The sequence below is a fragment of the Peromyscus eremicus genome, chromosome 11 (assembly GCF_949786415.1).
Source record: "Peromyscus eremicus chromosome 11, PerEre_H2_v1, whole genome shotgun sequence".
Taxonomy (NCBI): Eukaryota; Metazoa; Chordata; class Mammalia; order Rodentia; family Cricetidae; genus Peromyscus; species Peromyscus eremicus.
In genome coordinates, this window is record NC_081427.1 from 19295422 (window position 1) to 19318568 (window position 23147).

The window sequence follows — 23147 nt, forward strand, 5'->3', positions numbered from 1 at the left end:
TCTTGCTTATCCAGAGGTCCTAGTCCAGTACCATGGGGGCTCCTCAGCTATTGGTCCACAGTTCATATTGGGAGAACAAGGAAAGAGATACCGTGATAAATTAAGGCATCATGGGAATACAGAGAAACAGAGTGCTAAGAAGTTTCCCAGGAATCCACAAAGATGACTCCACCATATACTACTGGAAATGGTTGAGAGGGTGCCTGAGCTGACCTACTCTGGTGGTTGGATGGCTGAATACCCTAACTGTCGTCATAGAACCTTCATTCTGTGACTGATGAAAGCAGATGCAGAGATCCACGGCTGGGTCCCAGGCAGAGCTACAGGAGTCCAATCGATGAGAGTGAGGAAGGATTATATGAGCAAGAGAGATATCAAGACCATGATTGGAAAAAGTACAGAGACAACTAGCCAAACTAGAGAAATGTATTTTTTAACTAAAAAAAAAATAAATAAATAAATAAATAAAAAATTGAAAGAAGCAATAGAAAACAGCATATTATATGGTTGATTGGATAAAACACAATGCTTTCAAGTATTTTAAATATATTTATAAGCAAAATCCAACATCCCTTCATGATAAAAAGTCCTGTATTATCTATGTATACAAGTGACTGAGAAAAATTTAAAAAATGTTCAACATTATCAACCAACAGGGAAATGAATACTGAAAATACTTGGAGATTTCATCTTTCCTCAGTCAGAATGACCTAAATTAACAACAACAAAGGATACAGGGAAAGGAGAACACATATGTAGGCCTGCAAACAGGTATAGCCACAACGGAAACCATTATAGAGCTTTCTCAAAAATTTGAAACATGATTTACTATAACATCCAGGCATATCACACTTTTACTCTGGAGCTCTTTAATTTATAACAGCCATAAATTAGAAAATTTTAGGATAATATGAAGTTATTCTTAGTCAATGAGTCCACATTTAAGAATATGCAATATTATATGAAGAATTCATATGAAGAAGCATTTTAATTCACACTCAAAAAGATATTTTAAATTTTCATTTGCGTTATATGCATTTGTTACCAAGAAATTCTCACTCATTTAGATGCTTGTCATGTATGAACTGTATAGTCTGAGATTTCTAGATAGCAAAACATTCATTTCTATTGCAAATTTTGCAAATATGGCAATCTTCTTGATTAATTTTTCTGCTTGGAGCAGCATACTACCAGGTTTGTTTTAGGTGTGCTCAAGTTAGATGTGTGTGGTTGTATACTAGATTGTAGGAATAGTTTGATCCTATGGATTTCATAATTTGTCTTGCCCTGTCTGTGTTGGGCCAAAATGCTGAACCTTGGAGATTTCACCATCACTTTGTAGCCAAGAATCCTATGCTCCCCTGTGACTTTGTCAGGGTATTTAAGAAATAGATTTAGTATGTTCATACCATTTGTAATTTAAATAAGGAAAGATATAACAAAAGCCCATTCACACAAATCAAAATACACACTTACACAAAACAAACAAACAAAAACCTACAAGGAAAAAGACAGGCTTTTGGTTTGGGTTTTTGGTGTTTATTTGCTTTTTGTTTGTTTAAGTTTATTCAACACAACACAATCCCCGACTTAATTGAGGTTGCTGACCATGTCCATGTCCAAAACAGCCTCTAAATTAGAATTCAGTTGTGGAACCATTCCCAGCCTAGGCTTTCTAGTCAGTACCAGAGATCAGAACACTTCTGCAGGGTATCTCTCTCTACCTCTCATCTTTTCAATCTTGCAGATCACTCACCCACTGGACCTTTGCACTGAGGTCTGCCAGTCTTAAGACCTGTGTAGCACAAGGAAGGCAGTCAAAAGCTCCAGAGGAAGGTAGAATTAATGTCAGAGGTGCTGGAGGCTCTCATTCATCAGGCACCAACAGAAATGTCTCCAGGCAAACTGCTCCTTCACATAGCCTCAAGATTTGAGGGACTGTATAGCCTTTACTACATGGGAAGAATCTTGACGGACAGCTCTGAGTGTTTGAGCATATAGACATGTTTCTTGGCAACTATCCCTCATACCTTACAAGGGAGTTCATAAATAGCATTCAGGTTCTTCTTAGGCATCACCAGCACTGTGACAGCAGGGCCAAGGTGGAGGCTGTAAAAGAAAGAAGAGGTCTTTTGTTTGTTTGTTTGTTTTCCTTCTACTCTTCCTGCTGAATATGTTAAAATCACTTTGTCTCCAACCACAAGGACAGCGTTCCCTTCTACTATCTTTCCAACAAGTATCAATGTGTCCATTTTCTAAACTATTAAAAAAGAAATGACTCTCTTCTTTCTCCCTGTTGTGGTTCAGGCACTATGGAATTTTAATTTATTCCTCAGAACCTTGCTATTTCTCAGAATAAAGACAGTTAAAACATCTACCAATTAGAGGCCATTACCACCCACAGAATTGTTAGCTAGCTTTTGGTCCAAGCTAAGACATTTACAGTACAATAAATGTATTCTGGGAAATACTTGAAAGGTCTAGATTTCAGGCCAAAGAGCTCTCTGCATATTGGCTATATGTCAAGGCTTTCTTTGTTGGGATTGACAAACTGTCACTAGTGCTTCTGTGGCTTAGAACTATAAGACTGCCCATTCGTCACCAGCAGCAGTAGCTTCATGTGGAACAGGGAAAAGGGTGCTTATTATTTTAAAATAATAATTTTTTCTAGAATAATTCTAAGTTCCATGGTACAATCAAAGTATAAATTTTCCTCTTTGTTTTCAGTCTTAAGCAACTTGAATATTGACATTGTCAATCATGATCATTTACAAAATGGGTATTAAAGGAAGTAATTGGCTCAGAATGCTGAGTTAGAAATTAATTTCAACCAAATAAATACATTTTGTTTTTCTCCAACATATCTAGTTTCAAGAAAATAATTATTTCTAATGTTCTCTATTTGATCCCAAAGTGTTAATATAACATATAAAGAGAAGAAAGAACATAAAGAAGGAGAAAGAGGGAAGAGGAGGAGAAGGAAATGAAGAGGAGAGAAAAGGGAAATAAAAAAATCTCAAAACTAGATAGCATGAAAACTAGCAGGTCAAACACAAACGCAAATAATTTCAGCACTGTGGGAATATATGTATCTCAGGCTTTTCCTTTGGTTCTTTTTCTTTTTTTTTTTTGTTGTTGTTGGTTTGTTTGTTTGTTCCTATCCCAATTTGCTTGTTTTGTTTCATCTTATTTTATTTTATTGTTCTTAGAATGACTGTTTCTAATTAGAGACAGAAAGGCTGTCTGATGGGAGGGAAAATGAAGAGGATCTGGGAGGAGTTGGAGGAGTAGAAACTATAATCAAAACTATATGAAAAAAATCTATTTTCAGTTAAGGAAATAAAGAAAAGAGAAAGCGGAAGAAAGTCTTACCAATGTCTCTCTTCTTGACCTAACATTTTCATGATGCCTAGTTTATTTAAAAATGAGCAAGAGAGAGCTAGAGAAAAAAAAAATGCAGCCCGTGTTCTATGAAACATCCTAAAATCAATAGGAAAATAAGGTAAAAAGAAAACAAATGTCTAGCCAGATCAATGAAAAAAATAAATAAGTAAATAAATAAATAAAAAGGAAGAAAATCTAAGCATTGGTTTCAAAAGTTTTTCATTGCAAAAGTGAAGCAGACGTGCAAGGCACTGCTGGAACTTCATTTATTCATCAATAACCCACAGCTAATCTAAAAAGTGCCTGCCCTTGTTTTATTCTCTATAATCAGCCAAACTGGGTATTTGAAGACGAAGATAAAACCAAATAACTCTTAGCTTGTCCAATTACAAAATTAAAGTAGTAAATTTATTCACTCTTCTGAGAAAGAGGAATTGAATTAAAGTACAGCGAGTCAGAGACCTGCCAGAAGCCTGCGTTTTATGATCACTTGCTTACAAATTCATTCTAATAAGGGATGCTTTTTTCTCTAAATTTTTAATAAATCACTTCTCAAAATGCTTTATAGGTAAGCTTTAATTATTTTGCTCCTATGGCTTCACAGTTTATAAGTTCATGTGTGATGATAACATCACACTAGTAAGGTTTAAAAGCATTGGTTCTAGTACAAACAAAAGTACACTCACATAGCCCACAGACATGTGCGCATACACGCATGTGTGCACACACATGCAATGATGATTGTGAACACACATGCCCACATAAGTGCGCATATGCAAATACACACACTCACATATGAGCACACACAAGCAGGCATGGATACACACAGTGTAATTACATTACTCTGCCCAAGTTTGACTTCCTTTTCCCACTAAACAAAATATTCTATGGAAGTGCTATCTTGACCCAGTGTGTTCACTTACACTCGTGTTACTCTAACTTAACTGCCAAATCAGCCTGTTCCTACCACAGAAAACTGAACATTTATTTACAGACTATCAATGACTTCGATTCATGAAATGTAAATGTCAACCCTCATATGCTTCTCTCCTGAACTAATTGAATTAGTCAACATTGACACATCTGTGGTAAGGACATCTATTTTTAAATGGATGCTGAAATTGCAGTTTTTCTCTTTTGCCGCTCCTCATAGTGTTTGAGGTATGTCTTCTTAAATGTCTTGTTCAGTCTATCATTTATTCTGAGCTTCTTTATTTTGGAGTACACTAGGCATCATTCCTTACAACTCTAGCATATATCTGTGCTCACTTCCTATTTATCCACTTCAACTTCAAAACTAAAATGATATTCTATTACTTTTCGGAGAAGGTTTTTAAAATTTTCCTGGACTTGGTTATTGTCAACCAACACAGATTTATTTATTTTTCTTAGTTTTGCCTGAAATGGCATGGAGGAGGCCTGTACACTATAGGATAGAATCCATTTCTTCTTTTCTTGTTTCTAAATACTTGCCTCCATTGTCACATTCCCCATTTATTTGTGTGCCTATATTCTTCTGTGTGTCTCACAAGGAAAACTGCTACTCAGTTTAGACAGCATCTTAGTTAAATTATTCCACTCAATAGCATCATCAAAAGTACTATAAAACATAGTAGCATACACTCTACAGCCCTGATGACTGCAGGCTCCAAGATCACCATGCTGGTATGATCAACTTCTAATGGCAGCTCCTTTCTAAGTAGCAGCAACCAAATTTCATTATATCTTCATAGGGACAAACCAGCTCCATATATCCTCTGCCATAAAGTGCTTAATTATATTTAAAAAGTCCATGACCTATGAGCTAATCACCTCCCAAAGAACCTATATTTGAGTAATATAATGTGGAAGATGAGTTCCAGTATGCAGAGTTTTAGAGAAATACAAGAATTCAAGTCTAAGAAAAAAATCTATGATGATAATTGCATCAAAATGTCATGAAAACATCTGCAAACATATTTTGACCAAAAAAAGAAAATAGTCTATATTTAATAAAAGTATGTTTTTCAATAAATCACTTATGCCACACCACAAAGACCAAAGATGATGCATATATTTTTTATCATATATGTATCCCAAATGTGTATTTGTAAAAATACAAAAATGATAGATGATAATGGATTAATGGATATATACATAGATGATGTTATATACATACATGTATGTCATTAATATTAATTACATAAATAAACATACTTTAAAGGCATATTAAAATAAGTAACTTCACTTAGATATACACTTACACTAAATTTAACAAATGCAAGTTTTGAGAAATATTTACAGTTTATTCTTCACTGAGATTCATGGCAAAAGTCTACTTTGTTTAAAATTTATTAACATTAATATTTTGTCAGTGTTTAATATAGGTAATTAGTACAGCATTTTTCCTTTTGCATTCATTATATTTATATAGTTCTTTTAATTCTGTAATATGCTGTAAGAATGAAAGTTTTACAAAGTTGAAAATGTTAAGAAGCATTTTTTAAAGTTTTGATCTTTAAAGTAAATTCTACAATATAGATTAATTTGAATTTCACTGTGAATGTATGAGAAGTTTTAATATCTACCTTGACTCCAGGCATTATTGACTTTTTTTAATACTTCCTTTTCTGCATTATGAATCCCAATTTAAACATTTTAAAACTAGAAGTTGAAAGTAGTATTAGTTTTATAGCATAGCCGAATCTTTCTCCATTCTTAAGTACTCATTGATGGCTGTCATATCAAATACTCATTTTCACATCAAATCTGCACTCACTGTCAGTTCTGTTTCTGGAGAGCCCTGACCACCTTATTTCAGGAATTGAGACAGATGATAAAAAAAAAAACATATGAGCATAAAGAATGTCAGATAGTGCATTTTTACTACAAATTTGAGAAAATTAGAAAAATAAAATGTACAAAATTGTTTTTACAGTTTTCTCTAAATTGAAGTATTAACAGCTCTCAGACACTGACTTTATTTCCAGGAAATACAAGGCAAGCAGAACTTAATATTCACCTATGGAAGGACAGAATCAGCATAAATAATAGAAAATGTTCTTGAGTAGTCAAAATGTTGGATAAAGGCTCTTTCAATCATGTAGAGCACTGAGAATTATTTTAAGTTGTTGCTTTTGATTTTGTGATGTACTTAAAGTACTCTGGATGATGTTCGGGGTCTAGTAACATGATTTCTCTTGTGTTTGAAAATATAACTAGCTAAAAAGTAACTGGTCTAGAAAGTAATGATGGAATTGTAATATGTTTAAGTTGATGGAGACAGAGTTGGCTGAAGGTGAGTTATTTTGAAAGAAATCATTTTTCTGAGAGAGATAACAGTGCATTACTTAGTTTCACATGATATTTTATTTTCTTTGATTTTTATATTAAAATCTCAAAATGAGAAGCCCAGAGCCAATTATATCTAATCACAGTGAATACGCAGCAACATTTATTAACCTCCCACATTCATGAGTTTAATAAACCTGCTATGTGTGCATATTTCAATTGTTGGCTAATAACTCAACATAACAGTTAGGATGTGCAATCAACCACAATTGGAAACACAACTGTCCATTGTAATGGAATAGCAGATTCATTATGATTGACTATTTACTAGAGTTAAAAAAAACAGAAGCACTGAATTTGATCTTATAAATTCTTTTCATTATACTTTAAATGAGTATATCCACATGATTAGAGCGGATCAGAGAATGAACTAATAAATGAGACAATTTCTCCACCAATACAAAATTTCCTCATTATTCTCAAGTACTTTTGAGGTCTCTAATCACTGTGCACTCTTTTGTAATCACAGTGTAATTAGCCTTGTTAAAAGATGTTTCCAAAATTGCTAATATTGAATAAAAATCTTATTATTCCAGAACATGAGATACTCCTTGAAAATATTTATATTTATAGGTTGTTTTAAAATATGTTATTAAGACATCATTAAAGTCACTTTACAGGTGGATAAATGTTCTTTTGAGGGAAGGAGAGAATTCAGTTATGTGTTAAATCTCTAACTTTTCAAATGGGGAGTCAGTCATACCCAAAAGAAATTAACTTAAACAGATGGCAGTTCTTGGCTAAGTCAAGTGAATCTGATGCAAACTTTTTGTTTCATAGTTTTATTTAGGATTATGTCCACTTTGGATTGACTTTTATTTTTGACATAATACAAAAGAGAAGTCTCTTTGACATGTGAACACGCAGTTTTTTCTCACTTCTTACTCAATAGGTTATCCTTTCTCCACTATATGTTGTTCACATGGTTGAGAATCATTTGATTATAAATGTATAGAGCTGTATGTACCACTTTATTCTCACACATTCTCCTTTGTCTGTTTACATTACAATTCCATGCTGTTTTAAAATATTATGTTAACATTAGCCAGGAGACAAGCAATTTCAATAGCACTGGGCTTGTTTGAATCAAAAAATTCGGAAGGATTGAAAATTGGGCAGCATCAAAAAAGATCACTTGGTGAGAAGACAGATTGAAATAGGAGCAACAGTGAGTTCAAATCCTGTCATCAGCAGAAGGGGCTATGCAGACGGTTTTAATTTTGAGGGATTTAATACAGTAGAGAATCATGTTGCTACTCTAAAATGGGTTTAAGGAAAAGGAAGATTTCCCTTTTACATAAAGGGAAATACATAGCTGTCTTTCTGAGAACTTATTTCAAAGTCAGATGATTCAAATCTCTCCTTAAATGCAATATGCTCATGGGGCTGGAGAGATTGCCTAGTGTTAAGAGCACAGGATGCTCTTCCGGAGGACCAGGATTTGTTATCTAGGACTCAGATGATGGCTCACTACCATACATAATTCCCATTCCATAGGATTCAATACCCTTTTCTAGCCTTCCTGCACACTACATGCAAATGATGCACAGACATGCATACAGGTAAAATACCCATACACATAAAATTAAAAAAAATATTAAAAGTGTAGTGTGTTGAATTCCCAACAAACTGAAGGAACCCTGAAGGTAAGAAGCTCACGTAAGTTTCTTAAAAACAGGAGGAAGAGGTGGATGGTGGTATGGAGAATAATAGTGTTTCAAGGTTTTACCAGTGGATTTGGTTTTGACGTGAATGGGAGAGTCTGCAAAAGAAACAGACATATGTGCAGGTCTACTTTTGTTGTTTCCTCAGACATTGGCATGATTAGACTCTTAAAGACACCATTGGAGAAACATCAAAGTGGAATCGGCCTCTTAATGATAATAATGGGTCATACTCAATTATATCTCATAGAATAGCAAAGAAGCACCACCAATTCAGAAACAATGGAATAAATAGTATAAGAATGAATACATAGAATACATACAAATATACATACATACACAAATGTATGTACAAAATGTAACCTGTTCTGGAATCAAAATGAAGAAAACTATGATTTATCTATTTTTTTTTATTTTGAGTTGAATGCATCTGTGGCTTTCCTCATCACATTATTATATCCTGTAACACGTGTTGACAGTTTAATTCTGATCTTGCTCTTTGAGTTGAGTTTTTTAACAGAGTATTGAGAAGTCAGAATCAGAAAAATGAAAAGTAAAAGGAGTAAGTATCTTTTTGAAGATATTGAGAAAAGTCCGTTTGGTAGTTTGGAAAATTTAAAGCATGTTAGATGAGGACATGACATTATTTTCATCTCTCTTGATGTATGTATACAGTTGCCAAGTTCCTAACAGGACATATACATGCTTACAAGGCTATACTGCATTTCTCAGAGTTTCTTTCCCTTAGTATTTCTGATCAAAGTAGAGTGCAAGAGAAAATTCTTGTAAGATGAGCAAGTGAAATAAAAGCTATGTATCAGCTCACACATACATGTCACTGCCAGGCTGTTCTCCATTGTTTAAGTAATAGTCAAGTCTGCTATTTTTTTTGTTTGTTTGGTTGGTTGGTTTTTTTCTCTTCAGACTTCAGTATCTTTAAATTATTCTCTCTCTCTCTCTCTCTCTCTCTCTCTCTCTCTCTCTCTCTCTCTCTCTCTCTCTCTCTCTCTCTGTGTGTGTGTGTGTGTGTGTGTGTGTGTGTGTGTGTGTACTAACCATAGCGTTCTTTATTCTTCACAATGTGTTTGACAGAGATTAGAAACTCTTTAAATGAGCATGATTTCAGCCTGTGGTCACAGAGCATAGTTCACACTTCTGAGTTATCATTTATTCATAGTTTCTGCAATGTTTATCAATTGTTTTCCTTTACATTTAGCTATTTAAAAAAATTCAACATTTTATGTAGTGATTAAATCATAGTCTTGTTCATGCTGAAATATGTATGTTCAATATATATTATGAATATATAATACATACACATTGAAAAGAAAACACATGGAAGACATATATTCATGCATTTCCCCCTAGGACTAGATTAATAATTTTTAGAAAAGATAATTTTCAGAAATAAATATTTTTATTTGAAAATTTTATTAAATTCATACACACACTTTTAAAAATCACCTTTGATAAAATAAAAGTTAAGTGACCCTGGAAGATAATTGATAAGATGTCATCAAAAATATGTAAGGGATACTTGGAAGTCTGTAATAACACAATCTAATTAAATGAAAAATGAACAAATACTTCAACAGAAGCATGAGGAAACATGTCTGTAATCTCATTACTTGTTGGAGCTGTTAGAGGAAGATTAGAAATGAAGGAAAGCCTTGTTACATACTAAAATTCTTCTCTCAAAAAGAAGGATAAAATTCGAAAGTTGAAAAGAACAAAGCACTGTAAAAGTGTTATGAAGAGGAATTCACAAAAAAGTAAAATATTAAGGATAAGTCTGAAACCAGTTTGTTACTCAATAAATTAAAATTATCCTTGAAAATGTTGTATAAGTACATGATGTATACAAATCATATCCATTTCTTATTCCCCTCAGTGTACTCTCTCCAGAGCTCCAAACACACTTTCCTCCTGCTTCATATACTCTTTATTTGTTTGTTTATTTATTTATTTTAACCCATTGAATCCAATACTGCAGCTCATATAAGTGTGAATTATCCACTGAAGTAACTCTTGTGTTTTTAACAGAAAGTACCTGTTTCCCTTGTCCTGAGAGATGGCTCAACTAGCCAAGGTGTCTGCTGCCAAAGCTGTCAACCTGTGTCTGTGAAAAGCAAAGAACTGAGTCATGTATGTTCTCCTCTAACTTTCATGAAAACACCATGACAAGTGCTTGTCTCCACACACTCAAATTCACACATATACAATAAGTGAAAATAAAATCTAAAACGTTAAGATTATTTGCCAGGCTTAATTTATTTTTTAATTTAAAAGACATTAGTCATGAAAAAATATGAATTTCTTTGAGATACAGCTTGGCATACAAGTGTTACTCATTGTTTATGGCCCTTATTCAGCACCATTTTCTTTTGGTCATTGTAATAAAAGGATTCACACATTTTAATATCCTTTTCACAAGGGATTCCAGAATGAAAAAGAAATCTTTATCAAGAGAACTTTCATTTATACTCTTTCACAAAAATATTTTTATAATTTGTTGTGTTGTATTCATTTAATTTTACCAATTACAAGTATTATAATATTTTTCTTTAAAGCCAATATTTAAAGAAGAAATATATTAAGTGCATAAAATTCTTATGTAATTTTATCATTTTTCCAAAATATTTGTTTTATAATTTTATGTTTATTGTTCAGTATAGGTAGAAAATATCTTTGAAGAAGTTTTAGAAATTGAAGATAGAATAATGTATAGAGAGATGGATATATGTCAATTTTTCTAAATATATTAAGTCATAATATATTGGCCAAAGTTGCTGGGTGGTGGTGGTGCACACCTTTAATCCCAGCACTCAGGAGACAGAGGCAGGTAGATCTCTGTGTCTTTGAGGACAGCCTGGTCTACAGAGTGAGTTCCAGGACAGCCAAGGCCACACAGAAAAACCCTGTCTGGAAAAAAAAAGGTATAGACCAAAATAATACAGACATACATACATTTTCCTTTGTCATTTGTTCAATTTATTGCATTCATCCAATTTAAAACTTTATATAAAGACTGACTGAAACTTACATAGTTTATCAGTAAAACTAATTTTCAATCAGTATTAAAATAGGCCAACATGTACTATTCATACTTAGATATTGATAAAGTCACTGTACATACATCATTTCTACCTTATACAATTGTGCCAAACTTCAATATGCTATCTGAATATGCTAATAAAATTATCAAGGAGAAAAACACATTAAGACATTTTGACTGGACATTTTGAATTTAAAATTAAATGCAAGAGTTTTATTATTCATAAACATCATGCCTTTTTACAATTGTGTAGAGGAGTAAAAAATTCTCAGTGTTTCATTTATAGGTCATCTGTAAGATGTATAAATAGGGCATCATAATTGTTTTAACTTGATTCATTTTATAAATATTGTTCATGTAGAGTATTAGTGCAACTAAGTACTATAACATCACAGAAAAAATATTATTTGCTGTGTTCTTTGTATCCAAGTATTTCTAACCTTGGGTGACTGTTCCTTTAGAAGGTCCTGTGCCTCTACCTGTACAGGGGATCTTGGTATGGCTCCACTGAATTCCCTCTTCTATCCCTTTATCTCACACAGCTGGCAGAATTTTTAGAACATAAAATTCACTAGCTGTATTCATAAATGAATCATGGTGGCCCACATGATGCCAGGATGTGTTAGTCACAGGAAGGGGCGTCTTTAGAACGGTGCATAATAAAATTAAGGGACGAGCCTCTTTGAGTTCTAAAACTTATGAGCTAACAAGCAGCAATACTTTGATAAGTAGCTACTCTGTCTACGTATATGTCCTGTGATGCAGCTGAATGTCTCAAAAGACATTTCTGTTGCACATTACCCAATTTACTTGCGATCTGCCTATACCTAATGAAGGGTAGTTAACTAGGTACTAGGATTTCATTTATTTTAGCCTCTGGGCATGAGGCAGGTCCTGACCTACAGTTTTCCTAAACAATTTTCCATAAATTAAACTGTCTGTTAGTAAACAAACTCACAGGTGTTTCTTCAAGCCAAATAGAAACCTCACCTATGGAATCATTCTAAAAATCATTTTCTTCTTTTCTTCATTAGCAGGAACTCCAAAATTATAGAGAATTTTCTTTACTACAAAATAACACAAAATTAACCTTCTGCTAAGCAAAATAAACTACAATAAGTGTTAAAATTTTCAAGTTAATTGAAATGTTTTGAAGCACAGTTTAGCTATTTGTCTGAATTTTATTCATAGATTTGTAGAAGTAAAATAAAATTGTAAATACACACATATTATATATTTTTATCTTCAAAATTACAATGTCATTTTGTAAATTTAATGACAAATGTTGAAAATTTTGAGTGTGTGAAACATGCTTATTCTGTGTTGGACCATTTTAACAACATGGTGTTTAGTGGATAATTTGTAAAGCAGAAATTCTATGCATCACAGAGAGAAAGTAGAGAATCCAAGATAAATGTTCTGGAATGGTTTTTTCTGATGTTCCTCTTGCTTCACACCAACATGTCAAAAAGTGGAAGCAAAGGGTAGCCAAATGTCAGGTGAATTGTCTTTTATCAAAACCCTAACTCCATTACCCAAGGTGGACTCCACATGACCTAAACAAATGCTAGCAGCTATTTTTTTTTCAGTGATATCACACTGGCAATAATTGAATTTAAGAGAACTGTCATTCAAACCAAAGAAAATATCATGAGGCATATACATTTCATAGCTATAAATGCAGTGAACAGTGTAACACCTGAAAGGTTTTAATAAATGTCTAAAAATGTCATGACTGTTGGATTTAAAACAAATCCATATTTTGTAGATTGGCTATCTGGTATTATTAGTACACCAAGTATCTTTGGAAGATCTGCATTTGACCTCTTGATTACCCCTTTCAAAATAACTTCCTTGTCTTATTGTCAAAATTACTGTAAATTTCTAAAAGTTCACAAGTTAAGTACTTCCTTGACCTACAGTTATCTTTTCAATCAGAAGCATTTTATGCTGTAAGAGCTACATTTGATCACATAATTTCGCCTCCATTAACCTGCATATTCACAATGCTCTCAAATGTTACATACAGAAACAAGCAAGCAAGTGTAGCATAAATACTCAAAAAGTATTACTTTAAAAAATCAGTCTCACTTGTTTTTCTTTAAAGAAAGAATAGAAGTTCATATGGGACTGTTATTTAAACTTGCATTCTACAAGATCTGAATTATACAGAGAGATGAAATTTTATTATATATATATATATATATATATATATATATATATATATATATAATTTAATGAAAGTAAATGTGTTGCCCTCATTCGCTTAAAGTTTAACACAGCTTGGGGATTTAAATTTTTTATGTATGTAAACAACATGGCTATATAAACTCAAAATCTTAAATGTGGATAGAGCCAAACTAACACTGAGAGAGAGAGAGAGAGAGAGGGGGGGGGGGAGGGAGGGAGGGTGGGAGGGAGGGAGGGAGGGAGGGAGGAAGGAAGACATCAAGTCATGCATGGTGGTACAGGCCTGACATTAGTCTTTTCACAATGGCTAATCTGGATTGGTTATTTTAACATTGTAGACTCTACTTGTCAATCTCTTTGTCCAGTTCTAAAACCTCTGGAGCCCTTCTGGAGTCTCTATCACTGTATTTATTCTGTAACCAAATATACAGATATATTTACTATGTCCTAAGTGATGTGTGGTATGAGAGTTAATAATTGGGCCATGAGATAGTAGTCTTCTATACAACTGTTTATCTACCCTTCCTTAGGTTACCTCTTCCCCAACCCTCTGATTTACCCCATATTTCTCTGCCAGTTTCTGCTTAAGCCTTTCTACCAAATATTCCACATCTCCACTTGTGTTTTATTCTAAACCACTATACCCCCTTGCTTAATGTATTTTTCCCCAAAGTGCTATTTTTAGTTTCCTGGCTTCTTCTAGTGTCCCTAGTTAAACATAAAAACACAATATTTGAAATTGGAATTCATGTGTAAGAGAGGACATTCAGTGTTTGTCTTTTTTACCCTGAGTGAGCTTAATCTATCAAAGCACAAATTGTCTTCCATATGTAAAAGGTAGATGCAAATGTTTAGACATATTTGTTTAAGCTGGGATCCTCTGTAGAGACCTGGAAGGAAGAAAATGGTCAAGGTGGGGTCTGGCAAAAGAGGAGACTTTAATGGAGTGGGGATGCTAGAGAGAATGAAAGAATGAACGATCTGTAAAGAGGGAGGAACTAGTGGGGATGGCAAAGTTTAAATAGGAATGGCAAATGGGTTCAATGAGAATATGGAGTTCAAAAGCAGGGTTAACCAGAAGTAGCATATTTGAAGAACTTGCATGGACACCTACTACTTTATAAGTTAGCTTTAAAAAACATAATTAACAATTAAAAGGTAAGACTTTGAACAGAGGTACTGCACATGGATAATTCTGATTCCAGAAGCCATGGGTTATAAAATGAAAATCACAGTTCCAGGTTTCAAGTATGTCCCTAGGAATTGTTGGCCAGGAATGCCCCAGAGACTTTCAAAAACAACACTGGCAAGCACATCGCTCTTTATTGGTGGCCAAAACTAGATGATAAGATGTGATAAGATACTATGCACCTTGTTTTCAGGACACATACAAATCAGGGTGGTACTGAGCCTGAAGCTTCTGCTCTACTGTCTAGCCATCACAGTGCTAGAAATTTCCAGGGAAGCAAAGTTAGCAACAGTCTTCCCCTGCTTTAGACCATTCTTGTTATAATTTTGACTTGTCATTTGAAAGATGCTGCTCACTGATGCAATAGGGGTATAATTTTTATAGAAGTAATCAACTGATTTTTGATGGCATCTGAGGCCTTCTATATGGAAGGGAGCTCATGAACCATATTATAGATCTAGTCTTTGAAGGCCTGTGACTGAGCAGGCCAAAAACAGAGAAATGAACCTAATGCTTTGTTTTTCTAAGTGGACATAATGTCAAGCTGCCTCATAAATGTTTATGCTTATACTATAGAAGTGTTCTGTTTTGTATTGTTGCTATTGTTTGTTTGTCCAATTGAAATAAACCAGAGTTTTCTAGGAATAGGACCCTCAGTTGAGAAAACACCTCGATCAGAGTGTCTACAGGGATTTCTTTGTTGAATGATTGATATGGGAAGGCCAAGTTCATTGTGAGTGGTGCCACCCTTGGGCAGCTGGTCCTGGAAAAGATAAGAAAGCAAACTGAGTGATTCAGGCCAGGAGGAGTTAACGAATTAGCAGCACTCCTTCATGGCTTCTGCTTCAGGACCTACCTCCGTTTTCCTTCCTACAGCTTCTGCTTTGATTCCCCTGAGTGACAGATTATTATCTGGAAGTGTAACAGGAAATAATGTCTCCTCCACGAGTTCCTTTTGTCCATTATCTTTATCACATCGATAGAAACCTAACTAAAATGACTAGTGAAGTCCTTAAAAAAGCTTCTCTTTGCAGCAAATAACAGCTAAAATTTTTAATACTATTTAAAATTTTTTCAATTTTTCAAAAGTTTCTAATAGCAGTGAATGCATCTAAAGTTTTCTGAGAAACTATAAAAACTGGAATTCAGTTTTAGCTATTCAATTTCAGTATTTTCCTGAATATAACCTATTATATTCTATTCACAATTACAACTAATTGAAAATAGTCTTTGAATAAGAAAAAATATTTATTGAACATTTATTTATATTAAACTAGATGCTCTCCCATCAGTCAGTGAATCCAACTGTTATTGGAATTTCCAAAGGCCAAATTGTTAGAGACTGGTACAGTCAAGTAAACCTATTGAATACTGTATTTTTGTTTTGTTATGTTTTTGTTTTTCAAGACAGGGTTCCTCTGTTTAGCTTTGCGCCTTTCCTGGAACTCATTTGGTAGCCCAGGCTGGCCTCTAATTCACAGAGATCCACATGGCTCTGCCTCCCAAGTGCTGGGATTAAAGGTGTGCGCCATCACCACCCGGCTTTGAATATTGCATTGAGGGGAATAGAAACTGAGTTTTCCTGTTAACATGTGACTACTTACAGAACTTATCATATGCCCAGAATATCAATTTTCTATTAAAAATAATCCATCAGATGCAATGTTAATCTATGCATCCTCATTAAATTTGAAACAGAATATTGTGTCAGTTACATTAAAAGGAAACCTTCAGAGATCTGTCCTATTTAATCAAGAAAATCTAGTGCCTTGTGTGTCTATTTTAAATTTATTCTTGGAGAATTTCATACAGTATATTTATAAACTTCCCTATTCCTCCAAGTCCTTCCAGATAACCCCCCTCCTTACATGCCAAATTCCATATTTTTCTATCTTAAAACAAGAGCAATTTAGAAAGTAAAAAGCCACAAAATACATGGATTCTCATTTGTGTTGGGCAACCACTCCTGAGTAGGGGACCTAACCTGGAATGTGGTTGATATCCACAGTGACCTTCTCCTGGAGAAAGTTGATTTTCCTCTCCCAGAATCTATCATTTGTGAACAGCTTCTTAGTTAAACATGGGACATTGCTCCCATGTCCCTTTCTTCACGCTGGGAATTTTGTATGACTTGAACTTGCACAGGTCATGTGCATATTGTGACAGTTTCTATGGGTTAACATATGCATCAGCATGTGTGAATATGTGTCTGTAAAATTCTGTTTATTTAAAATAATCTACCACCTCTGGCTCTTAAATTTCTCCTGCCCCTTCTTCTGAATAGGTTCCTGAACTGTGTGGGAAGGGGTATGAGAAAGATATTCCATTCAGGGGCTAAGCACTCCAAAGTCTCTCACTCTCTGCATGTTGTCAAGATGTTGATCTGTGTGTTGATTATCATGAACTTCAAGAAAAGCTTCTCTGCTGAGGGATGAGTAATGTACTGGATATATGGATATAGCAGTATGTCATCATGAGTCATTTTATTTCTATATTCTTTAAGCAGAATAATAGTAATAATAGTAGCAGTTTTTCTCTGTGGGCCCATAGTCCATCCAGTCTTATTAGTCTCACATTATTGGCCTTCTTAACAATATCACTTATGAATTTCATCTCATGGGTTGGCCTTGAACCCAATCAAAAAAGTGGTTGGTGTACCAGTAATATTTGTGCCACTGTTATTCCAATGGGCATATCTCATAGCTCACAGGTATCATGGCTGGGTGAAATTAATGACAAAGTTTCTTATGCAGTAGTGTGTTTTTCTCCTTCAAGCACTGTGAATGCCAGCCAGTAAGGGTGAAGCTTCTAGTTGAGTACTGGCTCAATTCTCCATGATGTTGTCATGAGTCTACAAGGTTTTCTTAAAGAAGAAATGTAATTTTATTTATTAATCAAGAGGGCTGATTTGAGAGAAGAAAAGTAACATAATTTCACAGGGGAAAAAGGACACAATTTGGCTTTCCCCAAATTACCAAAGTGATTCTGATCCAGAGAGAGTGTCACAAGATAGTAAGGTTTAAGGCGATGAAATTATTAAAGTATTGTTTTTGTGCTGTTGTTTATTGTCATCATTGTACAAAAAGCCCTTTTGAAGCAATTTTCTCTACTTGAGCTGGAACTTGGAGAATTTGGGGCATGTTTTATTCCCATTTTTCAGAGTCAAATATGGTGACATAGAAAAACGACAAAGAAGAGCTTAGGCATTTTGCTTTGTGTTTTGTCTTGTTTGGGCAACACTGGACAAAGTCAGAAAGCAAAACAATGTCTTCAAATTGTAAACTTTTTAAATAAAGCTGCGTTTGTACAGAGTGTATCAGAAATGCAAATGATGAAGTGGAATGGGCAAATGTTCTCTGGGGAAATGAGGTTCTTTCCTGGATTCTCAACAGCCTGTTTTCCAGGTCTTGGTTTTGGTTGCAAACTAGATTGGAACCAGAGATCCTTTATGCTTTGTGTGTTAAAGAGTTGAGAGTCTTCATGCTTGTCAGGCAGTCAGAAAAAAAAAAAAAGCCTTACAGATTGGGATTCTCCTGAGAAACTCCATCCTCAATCTTAATCAGAGATAAGGTTGCCACCAGTCTTGGCTGACATCAATATTTACCCTAACATCTGGACAATTGTCTCATTTAACCACCTTGTAAGTATAGCTTTTCATCCAATACAGAGTACTTAAAATCAGAACAGCAGGAAAAGATGTCTAGACTCTCACTGTGGGAATCACAAAGCACATAAATTATATTTCACACAGCACAGCTGGAAATGTTTGAACAAGTCAAGGGAAGTGCATATCCTGTGCACACAGAAATGAAAGCCTAAACAGATAGACTATTCTTGGATAGGATCTATGTAGGCTTGCTGATTTAACCAGACATTTGTCTGTAAAATCAGGAAGCACTTATTGTGACTTTAGTTTCTCATCTTATTTCTCTGAAATATTTAAAATACACCAAACTGTGAAATACTTATAAATAAAATACTATTTTTCAGAAACTTTATGTTGTTCCCACCTTTTCCCCCCTTATAGATGATACATGCATTGTTTAAATAGAATTGAAGGCACCAATGTATAGTTTTTTTCCTATCATATTAAGTTATGAATGACACTTCAATTTCCAATTTGTGTTAGCACTGAGCAAAGTATAATGAAGGATGTTCATCTCTCTATGACCCATTATTAACCACAATGAACTGATAAACTGAGATGAGAACATTCAAAGAGAAAAGCTACATTTCTGTTTTCATTTTCTCTTAAAAATTGAAAATGACATTTTTAATACTACCTGTATTATGTTAATGAAATTAAAATAAAATTCTATTATCTATATTGATAAGTATCCACAATGGTACACTTTCTATAATGTTCTATAGTATATACTATGCTATTTTGAGAACTATAACTTTTATGAAGGCTTATAAGGATATAATTAATTTTAGTATGATTACCTAATAAAAATTGCTCCTTGAAAGTTTTGTTTCTCTATCTAAAATGATAGTTTTAAAAGTTGTGATTAATTAAATGATTTCCTTCTCAAAAATAGCTCATGAATATTGTATTTCATTCATTTTTATTAAACATTAATAACGATTAAATTTTAATTTTATCACATTACTTACATGTTGAAATGTTAATATTTAGCTATTGGCTTTAAATTTCCAAAAACTTCCATCTAGGTATCATCAGTGTTTGCAAAAGGGAAAAATGATCAACAAAATGAATTAGAGGACTATAGATCTGCCAGAAAGGCATTTTTTTCCTCACTTAAACATGAGACTCTTATAATCACTGTAATGGACAGGTAGGAAATTTGCTGTATTAAAACCTAAAATATGCACAAGCATGATTTGCTCATCATAGAAAAAATGAAGCAAGTGCTACTTACTGAACTCCAATTTTCCCTAACTTAGCTGCATGTGGTAGCTGTCCCTCTATAATTTAGAGGGAAATCTGTTTACTGAAAGGCAGACTTCTGGGCTGAAGTTTCAGATCACTGTTATTTGAAACAAAAAGAGCAATATCTCATTGGAAATGTAACTTTTATATAATACAAAGCACAATATTTTCTTCAAGTAAGGGCCGAAAACATATTAACTGTCAATATTCCAATTATTTTTTCCATGATTTATATTTAAATATTGTTAAGTGTGAAGCAAAATGAAAAATCATTGCAGAACACAGCTAACCTTTGTGCTTACACACATCTGTAATGTCACCACCATTCTGAAGTCTTTATTAATTCTCCATTCATTGACCCAGCCCATTCCTTTTTCCAATGATTACTTCCTATGTAGAACTTTATGACTATTTAAAGAGATTAAATAAGTTACCAAAGAACAAAAAGAAAAAAATTAGTTTCAGAATCATTACATATTAGTCTTAAATAATTCATGGCAATGGAGTAATTATGGAAAGTTAATTTTTAATACTTTAATTTCAAATGCACTATTGACTGTGAAGATATAATCAATTAGCTTTGAACTAAAGAAAGAGCAATTCATAATTTTAACTATGTATCTATGCATGTATAATCTTATATTCTGAATAAAGTTTCTTAAAAATAATCTTGAAATTTATTGGTCTATTAGCTTATTGAAAAAGATGTTGTCTAACTATTATTACATGAACATGTCCTTTAGTTTAAATCTAGCTGTCTTAACAAAACGGTTTGCAGAATTAGTGATTAGTGGTTGCCTGATCTTTCACCAAGAGATACCTATGTACATATATAATGTGGATACTGTCTTTTCCTTTATTCTTCCTGTCTTCTGATATCATATTCTTTCCTGGCAAGCACACATCCTCCAGGTCATATTCATAGCAAAGTGCTAGATCTCCATAAAATCAAACATCCTGGAATCTGGGTATGCCTACAGGCTGCTTTCGTATTGCCTTGGCATACAACGTATGTATGTACACATAGCTGAGTCCTTGTTTTTGCTTCTGGTGATGTCCAGATACTACTAAATGTGGGTAGTCTATCCTCTCTCCATCACTGAGCTGCCAGAACATAAATAGTTTTATATATTGCGTGTGGTACAGGCCCACAATTGTGTGTTGGTTTAGGAGATGGCCATGTGCACACTCGTGGAGGCCAGGGAAAGAGTAAAGCATCCTTCTCTATTGCTGTACACCTTTTTATCTTGGGACAGGGTCTTTCACTTAACTGGACTCCAATTTATTCATGGTATCTAAGAATCTGGACATTTCTGCTTCTCAATGTTGAAATTATAGGCACAATACAGAAATGCATTTATTTTAAATGAGAGTTGAGATTTCAAGCTTCGGCCTTCATGCTTACATAGCAAGTGCTCTTGTATTCTTTATAAAGCTATTTTATATTGTATTCTTCTTAAAGCTATTGTTTGTATAACTTTTTAACTGAAGTTTTTCTGTATTAGACAAGTGGCATAAATTCCTGGAGTCATATCACCCTCTAGCTTGTGTCTGCTGAATGGATACTTCTACAGGTAAGTTAAGCCTTTATCAGCACTTTCAACTAAAAAGCATTTTTTTTTTTTGGCCAATGAAAAGATCAAGTGGACTCTGGAGAAAATGAGTCAATGAATTTATGCATGCAAGAACCTATTCAGATCAATCCTAATTTTTTTAAATTAATTTTATGTTCGATAATTTCATACATACATATACTCTCCATTTTGATTACTATCTCCCTCAGACCCTCTCTTATCTCCTTCACTATCAGCGCACTCCTATCATCCCAATCAGTCCTCCCCCAGGGTCATGATTTTTGTTTTGTTTTGTGAACCATTTCATTTAACCAAGATCATCATGGAACCATTCAATCGGAAGTATCCATTGCAGACTGCTGGGATCATTTGTGGATACAGAACCAAATTCAATGATTTCCCATCAATGACAAGCAGCAAATGGCTTAACTGTAAAGGATAGGGATTAATGGAGTCACCACTCCATGCATGATTGACTCTCAATGGGCTCATTCTTTTGCACATCCAATGAATGCTTCTCAGCTGCTGTGCATTCATGATTGCAGTGGTTATACATCGCTGGGAAGATGATGTTTCATAGACCTGCTTCCTATCTTACAGATAGTACATTCTTTCCATCTTGTCCTCCCAATGTTCCCTGAGTGTTATAGAAGATTACATCAATGTCTATTTTTAGGGCTGATTCTCAACATTTACATATGTGTTCTCAGCCCTAATAATAACATTGTACGGAACTTCTGTCTCTATTTTTAAGCAGAAAATTTATGCAAAATAGATGAAACAGTAATACAATAAGCAATAAAGTACGGTCAGGCATACTCTCTTTGAGAGTTGGCTTATGATAGTTTCCTGTGTTGCTAGAAGGAAAAATGTAGTCCAGACTCTCAACTATACAGTTGTTCCTTCACCCCTCATTAATAAAGAAAAGAAGGAAGAAAAGTAGACACATAAAAAATGAACAATAATTAAATTAAGGATAACTGGGCAGTGGTGGCTCATGTCCTTAAACTTGGCACTTGGGAGGCAGAAACAGGCAGATCTTAGTGATTTTTGAGGCCACCCAGTCTATAGAGTGAGTTCCAAGACAGCCAGATCTACACAGTGAAACCCTGTTTGAAAAAGAGAAAAGAAAAAGGAAAGAAAGAAGGAAGGAAAGAAAGAAAGAAAAAGAAAGAAAAAAAGAAAGAAAAAAAAAGAAAGAAAGAAAGAAGCAAATAAAGAAAGATTTAAGGTCAAGAGCCAAAATACATAGAAGGAAAGCTTAAGGGACTGTGTCTGTTATATATCTCATTACAAGTTCCCTCCATGTGCCTAAGTTTGGAATTAAATTTGTCTTTGAGACAATAACCCTGCAATAGTTGTGGTGAGCAAGCTTACTGAGCATCAGAACTGCTAATGTCTGAACTTGCCTCAGCCTGCTAAGGGATAGACATCAATCACAATGGGCACATGTACAACTCCTTCACATAAATCTCAGGGATCATTGTAGAAGATGGGCACAAATATTGTAAGATCCAGAGAAACAGCAACTATGCTATGACATTGAGTCACCTAGCAATGTCAAAGACTTCACTCATAAAGTCTCACCAAAAAGACTGCCTAAACAAAGCTGACCAAGGACAATATATGTGGCTAAGGGGAAGCCCAGGAGGCCCCAATCCTACACAAAGCTTTACCAGTAACTAAGAAATGCTGAGATATGGAGAAATGTTGTTCACCAGGAAAGAACATACCAACTGGTTATCCAATACCAAATGAAAACATAAATACAGATAACATTATATAGCCTGAGCAAGTTGTACTAGTAGATATAGGAATATGTTTGTGTGTGTGTGTGTGTGTGTGTATGTGTGTGTGTGTGTGTGTG

At 34.2% G+C, this 23147-nt stretch overlaps 1 pseudogene; it reads right to left on the reverse strand.

The window, feature by feature from the left end:
- Nucleotides 1-1564: 1564 nt before the first annotated feature.
- LOC131921997 (small ribosomal subunit protein eS10-like) lies at nucleotides 1565-2252 on the reverse strand (annotated as a pseudogene).
- Nucleotides 2253-23147: the final 20895 nt, after the last annotated feature.